Source organism: Hyperolius riggenbachi, chromosome 8 (genome assembly GCF_040937935.1).
Source record: "Hyperolius riggenbachi isolate aHypRig1 chromosome 8, aHypRig1.pri, whole genome shotgun sequence".
Lineage (NCBI taxonomy): Eukaryota > Metazoa > Chordata > Amphibia > Anura > Hyperoliidae > Hyperolius > Hyperolius riggenbachi.
In genome coordinates, this window is record NC_090653.1 from 195,800,822 (window position 1) to 195,814,236 (window position 13,415).

Sequence of the window (13,415 nt, forward strand, 5' to 3'; positions counted from 1 at the left end):
CAACCCAGCAACAGGTGCCTGAGGCCGCCACCAGCAGCAGCAGCAGCAGCCAGCGCCCCGGAGACCTGATGAGCCTAAGCAAGAGCCTGTATGCAGTGCAGCTGCCCAAAGCAGAGGTGTCAGCAGACACTGCATCCTCCTCCAACCAGCACCGGCAGCGACTGACCAACATGGTATCTAACTACATGGGGTCAGCGGGCTTGACACCGACAGCCCCGTGGACCCCATGGAGTACTAGGTCAAGAGGAAGCTTGCCCAGTATGCCCTGGAAATCCTGTCCTGCCCCCCTTCCAGAGAGATGCTTCAGTGTGGCCGGTGGCATGGTCACCAAGAAGCGCTCTCTCCTGTCCAACAACTCTGTGGACAAACTCACCTTCCTGAAAATTAACCAGGCTTGAGTGCAAGGTGAGTTCCTGGCCCCTGCTGTTGGCCACAGGGGATCATGACGTGGCTGCTGCAATTTTTTAACAATATCTGCCTTTCCAAAGCAAGTTAGTACCTGCCTGGTACTCGTAATTGGCCTGGTTCAGTTCATTTTTTAATGTGGTGACACCAGTGAGGTGCCATGGTCGTTCTCTGCTGCTGTGCTGACTGCTTAGTCCTCCTCCTGCTGCCGCTGTTGTTGTATTTTACTACTAATGTCTGTGTTCCCATTGCCGGGTTCCACATGCTTACAATTTTTGGGCACAATTATGCTGAGGTGCCACCAGTTAGGTGCCATGCTCTTAAGTGCAGCTGCTGAATGAGTCCTTAGTCCTCCTCCTCACTACTGCTGATGTTGTGTTTTACTACTAAAGTCTGTGTACCCACCACCGGGGTCCACGGATACTTAAATTTTTTAGGCACAAGTCTCCTGCTGAGATGCCACCAATGTGGGGCTATGCCTTTCTGTGCTGCTGCTGAGTCCTTAGTCCTCATCCTCACTGCTGCTGATGTTGTGTTTTACTACTAAAGTCTGTGCACCAAGCCACCAACCACCGGGGTCCAAGGATGCTACAATTTTTGGGCTGATTTATCATGCTGTGGTGCCACCAGTGAGGTGCCATTCTCTTCTTCTGTGCTGCCGCAGAGTGCTGCTTAGTGCTTATGCTGCTGCGTCTCATGTCCTATTTAGCGACAACAGCAGTTTGTGTACCCACCACCGGGGTCCACGGATGCTACAATTTTTGGGCTGATTTATCGTGCTGTGGTGCCACCAGTGAGGTGCCATACTTTTCTACTGTGCTGCCGCAGAGTGCTGCTTAGTCCTTTTGCTGCCGCCTCTCATGTCATATTTAGCGACAACAACAATCATCTAGGCTGGCTTCAGCATGTAGCATTGTAGTGTGTTGTGTTGGTGGTATAATGGTTAGGATAGCAGCCTACCATGCGGTAGGCCTGGGTTCGATTCCTGGCCAATGTATGTGAGTTGGCTTTTGACATCCTACAAATCCCTAAGCAAGCTCATTTTTCTCTTGGATATATCATAATGGTACATGCTATGCTGGCTTCAGCATGTAGCATTGTAGTGTGTTGTGTTGGTGGTATAATAGTTAGGATAGCAGCCTACCATGCGGTAGGCCTGGGTTCTATTCCTGGCCAATGTATGTGAGTTGGCTTTTGACATCCTACAAATCCCTAAGCAAGTTCATTTTTCTCTTGGATATATCATAATGGTACATGCTATGCTGGCTTCAGCATGTAGCATTATAGTGTGTTGTGTTGGTGGTATAATGGTTAGGATAGCAGCCTACCATGTGGTAGGCCTGGGTTCGATTCCTGGCCAATGTATGTGAGTTGGCTTTTGACATCCTACAAATCCCTAAGCAAGCTCATTTTTCTCTTGGATATATCATAATGGTACATGCTATGCTGGCTTCAGCATGTAGCATTGTAGTGTGTTGTGTTGGTGGTATAATGGTTAGGATAGCAGCCTACCATGCGGTAGGCCTGGGTTCGATTCCTGGCCAATGTATGTGAGTTGGCTTTTGACATCCTACAAATCCCTAAGCAAGCTCATTTTTCTCTTGGATATATCATAATGGTACATGCTAGGCTGGCTTCAGCATGTAGCATTGCAGTGTGTTGTGTTGGTGGTATAATGGTTATGATAGCAGCCTACCACGCGGTAGGCCTGGGTTCCATTCCTGGCCAATGTATGTGAGTTGGCTTTTGACATCCTACAAATCCCTAAACAAGCTCATTTTTCTCTTGGATATATCATAATGGTACATGCTATGCTGCCTTCAGCATGTAGCATTGTAGTGTGTTGTGTTGGTGGTATAATGGTTAGGATAGCAGCCTACCATACGGTAGGCCTGGGTTCAATTCCTGGCCAATGTATGTGAGTTGGCTTTTGACATCCTACAAATCCCTAAGCAAGCTCATTTTTCTCTTGGATATACCATAATGGTACATGCTAGGCTGGCTTCAGTATGTAGTGTTGGTGGTGGTATAGTGGTGAGGAGAGCTGCCTACCAAGCACTAGACCTGGGTTCGATACCCGGCCAATGTATGTAAGCTGGCTTTTGAAATCCTACAATTCCCTGGAAGACAAGACCCTCCTCCTCCAGAGGAAGAGGGAGCTGTGGTTGGGTGCAATATAAGGAATAACAATCAGCCAGGAGCAAGCTAACAAGCCTACAAGAGCCTAACTAAGGTTTCCCTAGTAGAGTCTGTCAGCAGCTGTCCCTTAACTAATTACTGTAGGCAGATGAGTGTGTAAAACGGCAGAAGAACCTTGCCTTTTATAAGGGGGGGGGGCGTGAGTGGAGTCTGATTGGCAACAATGTGCCTGCTGACTGTGATGTAGAGGGTCAAAGTTGACCTTAATGGAGCATTATGGGGGTGAATCGAACTTCCGCAAAAATTTGCCTTCGCCGGCGAACGTGAACCACCCAAATTTCGCCTGGAACCGTTCACGGGCGAACCGTTCGTGCCATCTCTACCCATATATTGACAATAGTTAATTGTGGGTCGCGTTACAAACAATGTGCGTTTCCAATTCCTAACCCAATGCAGGTTTTCCTATTCCCAACCCAATGCAGGTTTGTATTCTAATTACAAACAGGTTTCGGTCCTGGAGGTTGTTTGTAAGTTAAACTGTTTTTTTTAATTCAAGCCATGTGCTATACCTAGTAAAACGTAGATAAATATTTGCTTTTGGACAACTCTGGATTTGGACATATAGTACATACTATGTTTTTTGGTTGTTTTTAACATGTCTTGTTTTCAATTACAGGTAGTCCCCGACTTACAAACGCTCGACTTTCGAACAACCCGCCAATATAAACGGCATGGATTTTGTGTTTCCATGGGAACAAGTAAAAAAATGTTTCAAATTGGACGTGTAGTTTTTGAGAAAATCGATTTTAACCTCCTTGGCGGTAATCCCGAGCTGAGCTCGGGGTATGCCGCCGGAGGTCGCCGCTCAGGCCCTGCTGGGCCGATTTGAATTCTGTAAAAAGCAGCACACGCAGCCGGCACTTTGCCAGCCGCGTGTGCTGCCCGATCGTCGCCGCTCCGCGGCGATCCGCCGCGTGCAGCGGCGAAAGAGGGTCCCCCCAGCCGCCCGAGCCCAGCGCAGCCGGAACAAACAGTTCCGGCCGGCGCTAGGGGCTGGATCGGGCGGCTCTGACGTCAGGACGTCGACTGACGTCCATGACGTCACTCCGCTCGTCGCCATGGCGACGAGGAAAGCGAAACAAGATAGGCCGCTCATTGCGGCCTATCTTGTTACTTTCGATTGCCGGAGGCGATCGAAAGTACGCTTCCGGAGCACCCTCTAGTGGGCTTTCATGCAGCCAACTTTCAGTTGGCTGCATGAAATATTTTTTTTTTTATTCAAAAAAAACCCTCCCGCAGCCTCCCTGGCAAAATAATTAAACCGCCAGGGAGGTTAAAGAATTCAAAGAAAAAATGGCTTTTAAACTTGTATAAGCAGGTACAGGGAGCAGAGGTGACACAGAGGGGGCACTGGAGGCACAGGGGGGCACAGAGGAGGTACAGGGGACAGAAATGACAAAATGTTTCGACTTAAGAACAGATTCAGGTTAAGAACGAACCTACAGTCACCTATCTCATTCATTAACTGGGGACTACTTGTACTTTCTACAGTTTATACAATACTGAAATATGTAGCCACAAAAGATACAGTATAACAAAACAAAAAACCCCAGTACAGTACATTTGTGCATGAATATAAGTTGGTTTGTACAGGGGTTGGACAAAATAATGGAAACGCCTTGAAAATAAAAAAATATATTTTAATATGGTGTAGGTCCACCTTTTGCGGCAATTACAGCCTCAGTTCGCTGAGGTATTGATTCATACAAATTGTGAATTGTTTCCAAAGGAATTTTAGCCCATTCTTCAGTTAAAACGCCCTCCAGTTCTTTTAGAGATGATGGCGGCGGAAATCGACTTCTTACTTGACTCTCTAATAATGACCATAAATGCTCAGTAATGTTGAGGTCTGGGGATTGTGGTGGCCAGATGAGATGCTCAACTTCATTAGAATGTTCCTCGTGCCATTCTTTAACAATTCTAGCTGTATGGATTGGGGCATTATCATCTTGAAAGATGGCATTCCCCTACGGAAACAGTTCTTGCCGATCAGTTCATTTTGGCACGCGGCTCTGGGAGTCGAGTGCCGAAGCTGGGCGCCATCATAGCAGCAATGCTGTAATGCGCTGCCAGTCCTCGAATTACATCTCTCTCCGAGTTGCGACAACTCGGAGGGGGAATAGTATTTAAAGAGACTCCGTAACAAAAATTGCATCCTGTTTTTTATCATCTTCCAAGTTCCAAAAGCTATTCTAATGTGTTCTGGCTTACTGCAGCACGTTCTACTATCACCATCTCTGTAATAAATCAACTTATCTCTCTCTTGTCAGACTTGTCAGGCCTGTGTCTGGAAGGCTGCCAAGTTCTTCAGTGTTGTGGTTCTGCTATGAACTCCCCCATCCAGGCCCCTCTCTGCACACTGCCTGTGTGATATTTAGATTAGTGCAGCTTCTCTCTGTTCTATTATCTTTTACAAGCTGGATAAATCCTCCTCTGAGCTGGCTGGGCTTTCACATACTGAGGAATTACATACAGGCACAGCTGTCTGCACTCTGCAGGAAGAAATAGCCTGACACTTCAGTGGAAGATAGCTGCAGGGGGAAAGAAACACACAAATGAGCTCTTGAGATTCAAAAGGATGGCTGTATACAGCCTGCTTGTGTATGGATGTATTTTCTATGTGTGGACATACTGTACATCAATCTACTTCCTGTTTTGGTGGCCATTTTGTTTGTTTATAAACAAACTTTTTAAAACTGTTTTTAACCACTTTTAATGCGGCGAGGAGCGGCAAAATTGTGACAGAGGGTAATAGGAGATGTCCCCTAACGCACTGGTATGTTTACTTTTGTGCGATTTTAACAATACAGATTCTCTTTAATGCTGCCTGTGAATTTACCAGCAGCAGAGAGAGCCGTCATTCAGCTCTCCCTGTGCTGAACTGAGCGGCACTGAAGTAATATGTACTAGTATATGTGTAGTTCTTGAACCATAGGATGAACTTGGTCGCCCAAAAATAGTCTCGGCTGTTAATTCTTCCATGAAGGGAAATCATTGGCCCAGTGGATTTCCAAGAAATAGCACCCCAGATCATCACAGAACCCCCGCCATGTTTTACGGTTGGGAGAAGGCAGTCTGGATGAAATGCTTCTTTCGGCTGTCTCCAAACATACACTGGGCCGGAGGTCCGAAATAAGGTAAACGATGATTCGTCAGAGAAAATCACATTTTTCCACTGCTCGAGGGACCAATTCTGGTGGTTTCTACACCACTCTAAACGCTTTGAAACATTTGTCTTTGAGAGCAGGGGTTTTCTAATTGCAGTTCTTCTGTGGAATCCAGATTTGTGCAGCTCCCGGCGAAAAGTTTTTGTGGAAACTGGGTTCTGTAGGTGTTCATTCAGCTCTGCAGTGATTTTAGGAGCCGTGGTCTTTGGGGGTGGCTTTTCTAACAGAGCTGACCTTTGGGGGTGGCAAGTGGGGCAATCGCCCCAGGCCCCGCGCCTGAAGAGCCCCCGCACCCTCTGCAGCGGTGGGGAGAGCAGGCATAGTAGTTAAAACTCACCTTTCTTCCTCCGATCATTGCAGCTTCCAACTCCTTCCTGTCCCGGCATCTAACATATTGATAACAGCGCCTCCTGCGATGATGTGACCACATGTCACCACAGGGGGCGCTGTTACCAATACGTCAGATGCTGAGAGAGGAAAGAGATAGAAGCTGCGATGATCGGAGGAAGAAAGTTTTAACTACTATGCCCGCTCTCCCCACCGCTGCAGCCACCTACCTATCTAACCTGTACTGCAGGGCACCTACCTATCTAATCTATACTGCGGGGCACCTACCTATCTAATCTATACTGTGGGGCACCTACCTATCTAATCTATACTGCGGGGTACCTACCTAACTAATCTATACTGCAGGCACCTATCTAATCTATACTGCAGGCACCTATCTAACCTATACTGCGGGGCAGCTACCTATCTAATCTGTACTGCAGGCACCTATCTAATCTGTACTGTGGGGCACCTACCTATCTAATCTTTACTGCGTGGCACCTACCTATCTAATCTACACTGCAGGCAACTATCTAATCTATACTGCGGGGCAGCTACCTATCTAATGTATACTGCGGGGCAGCTACCTATCTAACCTATACTGCAGGCACCTACCTATCTAATCTATACTGCAGGCACCTATTTAATCTATTCTGCGGGGCAGCTACCTATCTAATCTATACTGCGGGGTAGCTACCTATCTAATCTGTACTGCAAGCACCTACCTATCTAATCTATACTGCAGGCACCTACCTATCTAATCTATACTGCGCGGCACCTACCTATCTAATCTACACTGCAGGCACCTATCTAATCTATACTGCGGGGCAGCTACCTATCTAATGTATACTGCGGGGCAGCTACCTATCTAACCTATACTGCAGGCACCTACCTATCTAATCTATACTGCAGGCACCTATCTAATCTATTCTGCGGGGCAGCTACCTATCTAATCTATACTGCGGGGTAGCTACCTATCTAACCTATACTGCAGGCAACTACCTATCTAATCTATACTGCAGGCACCTACCTATCTAATCTATACTGCGGGGCAGCTACCTATCTAACCTATACTGCAGGCACCTACCTATCTAAACTATACTGTGGAGCACCTACCTATCTAACCTATACTGCAGGCACCTACCTATCTAAACTATGCTGCGGGGCACCTACCTGTCTAACCAATACAGAGTGTGTGTTTCCACAGTGTGTGTGTGTGTGTGTGTGTGTGTGTGTGTGTGTGTGTGTGTGTGTGTGTGTGTGTGTGTGTGTGTGTGTGTGTGTGTGTGTGTGTGTGTGTGTGTGTGTGTGTGTGTGTGTGTATCCACAGCATATGTGTTATGATCAGTGTCTCTGTTATCCTGCTGGTGGCTTTTCTGATGAACTGTGCTGTGGACTTCCACGATCAGCCAGCAGGTGTCTCCCGTGTTGCTGAGAACTTTGCAGTTTCCCGGATCACCAGCAGATGGAACTATAGGAACTTCCTGAAAGATCACCTGATCAATGTGCTGCTACTTAAAGAGACTCTGTAACAAAATTTTGAGCCTTATTTCTTCTGTCCTATAAGTTCTTATGCCTGTTCTAATGTAGTCTGTCTTACTGCAGCCTTTCCTACTTGCACTGTCTCTGTAATAAATCTTATCTCCTTTCCTCTGTCGTGTCTGCTGGGCTGAGGCTGGAATGTGTGGAATATGCAGCACTGCTTGTCATTGGCAGAAGCTTTACACACCCCCTCCAAGCTCTGCATGAGTCACACAGTAAGCTAGTTCTCAGCCTATGATACTCTGGTTAGAAGCCAGTCTTTTGTTTGTAAACACTGCCTAAAACTGTTAATTACAAACCAGGATTGCAGCAGGGAGTGGCAGAAACAGCACAGAGGGGCACAGGAGAACATAAGGAATAGAATGGTATGCTTTTTATTGTAAGAATTTTAGAGTACAGATTCTCTTTAAGGCCGGACTTCCTAGCAGCACATTGGTAGATCATTTTGTTTGGTTCCCTACAGTGTTGTGACTCTGGCCATCACTCCTGTATTTTGAACTCCTGGTATATTGACCCTTGCTTGTCCGACTATTCTCTTGGCTTCTGTCTTGGTACTTCTCATTCCCTCTGATTGTCTGGTTTGATTACTGCCTGTCTGACTATTCTCTGGTATGCTGATTTGGTTATATGCTTCTGTATACAGTGTGTGATATGCATTATTGTATGTTTTGTATATATTCTGTATAGCTAGACTGATAGGTTTAGTTAGTTGTGGTGCACCACGTGTAGGTTGTATATAGATTGTATGTGTTTGGTGATCTGTGTTTGTACACAATGCATAATTGTTAATAAACACATTTATCATTACTACTCCGTTGTATAGACGTTTGTATTTCAGGTTTTGTTTAAACCTAAGGGTTGACCATGCAGAAGTCGTGGATCTGTCAGTCTGGGTCTTGTCATGACCACGATCTGCATGGTCAATCATTACATAATGATCTAGCCAACCCATATATTGATTCCAGAAATACTGCAGATTCATCTATCTGTACAATGAGTTGGAATTTTGATGATGTGTAATACAATGTCTTGCTTGCTGAGGATAACAAAAGATATTCCTTCATGTATTTTGCAGATTACTCCAGAAAGCAGCTTCAGCAGTTCCTTCAATGGTTACTGAAATGTAAATTATCCAAGGATAATTTTCTGGATCCACCATTTAGCCCTGTTGATATTACAGTTTTGACTTATATTCTTAAGAATGACTGAGAATCGTTCTTTGACTTTTACTCCAAGAAAGACAAAAGTATTATGCAAGCTTGTGTTAAGTCCCTTCTATCGCTAATTGATCAAGAGTATGCAAATTTGAAAAAAAACTCATTATTATTCTCTGCCTGGGAGGAGATGTTAATTTCCCAATGCAAACCTTGTTGACAGCAAAGAATAAGATACAAACTGGTTCTTTGTCTGTTAGAAAGCAGTCCAGTCTTGATTCTGTTTCTGATGTAGTTCAGTCAAATTCTATTAATAACCAAATGAATTATCTGCCAGTTAGGGATCAATCCCGTTTAACTCCTGTCTTTTGTGCAGATGATATTAACTATCTATTTGATTATTTAAAGAAAGATAGGAAACATTTCTTAAAACACTATTCTAAAATGGAAAGTTCATGTCTGGCTAAATATGTACATGCTGTGAAAAGTATGAGTGATTACAGACTGTGTCAGCGTGAAACTGCCTCTGCTCTGATCCAAGTTTGGAAGGAAATCTTGTTGGTTCATTCTAGTGCAGATGCATGCATGCATGAGATTGAGGAAACTAATGAGTGGAAAGATTGCAACAATCGAGTCAGTTTTGATTTTACTCCAGAAGAGATCAGTGCTTATTATGGATATTTGAAGAATGATAGGGAAGACTTTATGTCATTCTATGTGCAACAAGATGAGGAGTTTATTAGGAATTGTATGTGTGGAGTGAAAGCTCTGATGGTCAATGACCTATGTGAGTATGAACCTGCTGCGGCTTTGTTGGAAGTTTGGCAAGATCTTCTATGTTCTAAGTCTCCTTCTCTTCTTTCCTCTGTTAAACCTGTCAACTCTCAGTATAATCACCATGTCCAGAGTTCACAACCTGCATGTCCACATTTCAGTCAAAACCCCATTGCAAAACTGCAGCCAGACTCACACCTTGGTCTTGGCAAAAACCATTGAAAATTATTTCTGCATCCAAAAAGAAAAATAAATTCTTTCCCACCAGCTCCATTCAGCATGTGCAGCCTCCATCCGAGTCGGTGCAGCCTCCATCCGAGTCGGCGCAGCCTCCATCCGAGTCGGCGCAGCCTCCATCCGAGTCGGCGCAGCCTCCATCCGAGTCGGTGCAGCCTCCATGCGAGTCGGTACAGACTCCATCCAGGTCCATGCAGACTTCATCCAGCTCCATACAGACTTCAACCATGTCCATGCAGACTCCAGTTGATTTGTGTCCTCAGCAGTCTCCAGTCAGTCCTGAGCAGTCCTGAGCCTTTCTTTTTGGACTTTTTCATGGACTAGATTTGCTGACAGTGGGTCAGCCTGCCAGGCCTGCAGAGTTCCAGAATGTTCACCCTGCAGTATCCAGTCCTGCAATGTCCCAGCCTGCAGAACTTTGTTTCCAGCCCGCAGAGCTTTGCATCCAACCCTCAGAGACTTGCATCCAACCCTCAGAGACTTGCATCCAGCCTGCAGAGTGTTGCATCCAGCCTGCAGAGTGTTGCATCCAGCCTGCAGAACTTTGCGCCAAGCCTATAGAACTTTGCTCCCAGCCTGCAGAACTTTGTCACCAGCCCGCACAGGCTCTGTTCCAGCCCGCACAGGCTCTGTTCCAGCCTGCACAGGCTCTGTTCCAGTCCGCACAGACTGTATCGGAGTATCAGCCAACGGTTCAGCCTGGTGCTCAGCCTTTGAACCAGCTCCCTGAAATTATCCAGCCTGTTGCCACCCTGTCTGGACCTGTTCAGCCTGTTGCCATCCTGTCTGAAATTATCCAGTCTGATGCCACCCTGTCAGAAACTGTCCAACCTGCTGCCACCCTGTCTGAAACTATTCAGTCTGTTGCTAATCTGCCTGCAGCACTACCTGAAGTCTTCCAGTGTGCTGCCCAGATGTCACAGACTGCTGTTGCTGCTTCTGAGGGTATCCAGTCTGCTGCAGCTTCTGAGGGTATCCAGTTTACTGCTGCTTCTGAGGGTATCCAGTTTGCTGCTGCTTCTGAGGGTATCTAGTCTGCTGCTGCTTCTGAGGGTATCTAGTCTGCTGTTTGTAATGATCGCTGCTGCAGCAGCTATTACTGGAAGTATTAGTGCTGCAGCTCAGGCAGTTCTGATCTATTTCCATGCAAGTTGCATAGCTTTGTCTGTCTTTCCCTGCTGTCAGCTTGTGACTGATTATCATTCACCTGTGTGGGAATCTGCATGTCTGCTCCCATTGGATGACCTCAGTATAAAGATCTGCTTCCTGCAGGGTTTCCTTGGGTTTTCATAGCTTCAGCTTAAGCCTGCCTTGCTGTAGCTTTAGCCCCCGATCGTGTTTCTTGTTATAAAGATACTTTGCTGGTTTTGCATCATATATTGGTTCATTGCCAATATATATGCATACCAGCACGTTTATTATTTTCCTTGTATTTGTGTTACGTGATACATCAGTGTCGCTGATGTATACGTACACGAACTGTTTATATCCTGTGTTCAGTTAGTCAGCTTTCCAGCACGTTTTGGTAGGTTGCGCGTACCGTGACCACCCGTGCTGAGGTAGTTACCCTGCTCCTGGTTCTGTTTGTGGATTGCGTTCATCTCTGCGAAGAGATAGCGAATCCTTCTGAATCCTGTTCTGTTACTGTTTGTGGATTGCGTTCATCTCTGCGAAGAGATAACGAATCCTTCTGAATCCTGTCCTGTTACCGTTTGTGGATTGCGTTCATCTCTGTTCCCTGTTTTGCTCCAGTGTTAGTCAGCGTTCCTGCTTATGTCATATATCGGTTCATTGCCGATATATACATATGTTAGTCAGACGTTACAAATAGTTTCATTGATAGCTGTAATTGTAATACGCTAGGAAAACATACTTATTGTATATTTATCTGTGTTACGTTCTTCTATCTCAATCCTGCTATTTCCTGACCATCCTGTCCTGTCTTTGTGAGGCACGCCATCGCCGCAACGCATTGGCTGCCTCATTCCAGTCTGTCTGGTTTTGGACGCTTGCTGTCGCTAAGTACCTGCTAGCTAGCAAGCGTTCATTCTGTCTACCTGTCCTGATCTCCTCAGTTCTGGTTTGTGCGCTCAGCGCTACTTTGCGCTGAGACGTTATAACGTAAGCATTGTTTGTGGCTGTCAGATCTGCACCGGCTCTGTGCGCCACAATCTCCTATTGGAGTCAGTCCTCCCCTCCACTATACTAGGGATAGCCTGTTTCCTGGTGCTAGTGTGTGTACCTCCTCCACGCCAGCTCATGCGTTGCATGCTGACTGTGGAGAATACACCACCAAGCCTTACACTGTTCCAGTTGCTGCCTCCAAGTCTGCTGTTCCAGTTGCTGCCTTCAAGTTTGCTGTTCCAGTTGCTGCCTCCAAGTCTGCTGTTCCAGTTGCTGCTTCCAAGTCCGCTGTTCTAGTTGCTGCTTCCAAGTCCGCTGTTCCAGTTGCTGCTTCCAAGTCCGCTGTTCCAGTTGCTGCTTCCAAATCCGTTGTTCCAGTTGCTGCTTCCAAGTCCGCTGTTCCAGTTGCTGCTTCCAAGTCCGCTGTTCCAGTTGCTGCTTCCAAGTCTGTTTTTCCAGTCGTGGCTTCCAAGTCCACTGTTCCTGCTGATGTTTCTACTTCCCAATCTGTGTTTCTGTGTGACTCTTTCCAGTCACATAATGTCCAGGCTCTCCAGCATTTTTGGGTCCAGCCTCCAATGACTCCTGTGGTCCATCCATATTTAATAATGTTTTTTGAATTTTCTCCCTCCCTGCCCACCCGGTCTTGGCTCCTCTATTGGGACCCAGGTGGGGGTAACTCTGGAGATCATGAGTCCGCTCCTAAAGAGGGGGGTACTGTTATGATCGGTGTCTCTGTTATCCTGCTGGTGGCTTTTCTGATGAACTGTGCTGTGGACTTCCACGTACAGCCAGCAGGTGTCTCCTGTGTTGCTGAGAACTTTGCAGTTTCCCGGATCACCAGCAGATGGAACTATAGGAACTTCCTGAAAGATCACCTGATCAATGTGCTGCTACTTAAGGCCGGACTTCCTAGCAGCACATTGCTAGATCATTTTGTTTGGTTCCCTGCAGTGTTTTGACTCTGGCCATCACTCCTGTATTTTGAACTCCTGGTATATTGACCCTTGCTTGTCCGACTATTCTCTTGGCTTCTGTCTTGGTACTTCTCATTCCCTCTGATTGCCTGGTTTGATTACTGCCTGTCTGACTATTCTCTGGTATGCTGATTTGGTTATATGCTTCTGTATATAGTGTGTGATATGCATAATTGTATGTTTTGTATATATTCTGTATAGATAGATTAATAGGTTCAGTTAGTTGTGGTGCACCACATGTAGGTTGTATATAGATTGTATGTGTTTGGTGATCTGTGTTTGTACACATTGCATAATTGTTAATAAACACATTTAGCATTTCTGCTCCGTTGTACAGATGTTTGTATTTCAGTGTGATCTTCTGGTTTTGTTTAAACCTAAGGTTTGACCATGCAGAAGTCGTGGATCTGTCAGTCTGGGTCTTGTCACAACCACGATCTGCATGGTCAATCGTTACAATATGTCTCTTGGCCCCGCATATGACACTCGCCCCAGGCCCCGCATACTCT

General features: G+C 46.0%; 1 protein-coding gene across 3 annotated transcripts in view; it reads right to left on the minus strand.

Moving 5' to 3' along the window:
* The window catches only part of DRP2 (dystrophin related protein 2), a 697,048-nt gene that overhangs the window by 467,657 nt on the left and 215,976 nt on the right, over nt 1-13,415 (minus strand). The gene's annotated exons all lie outside the window — the stretch shown is intronic.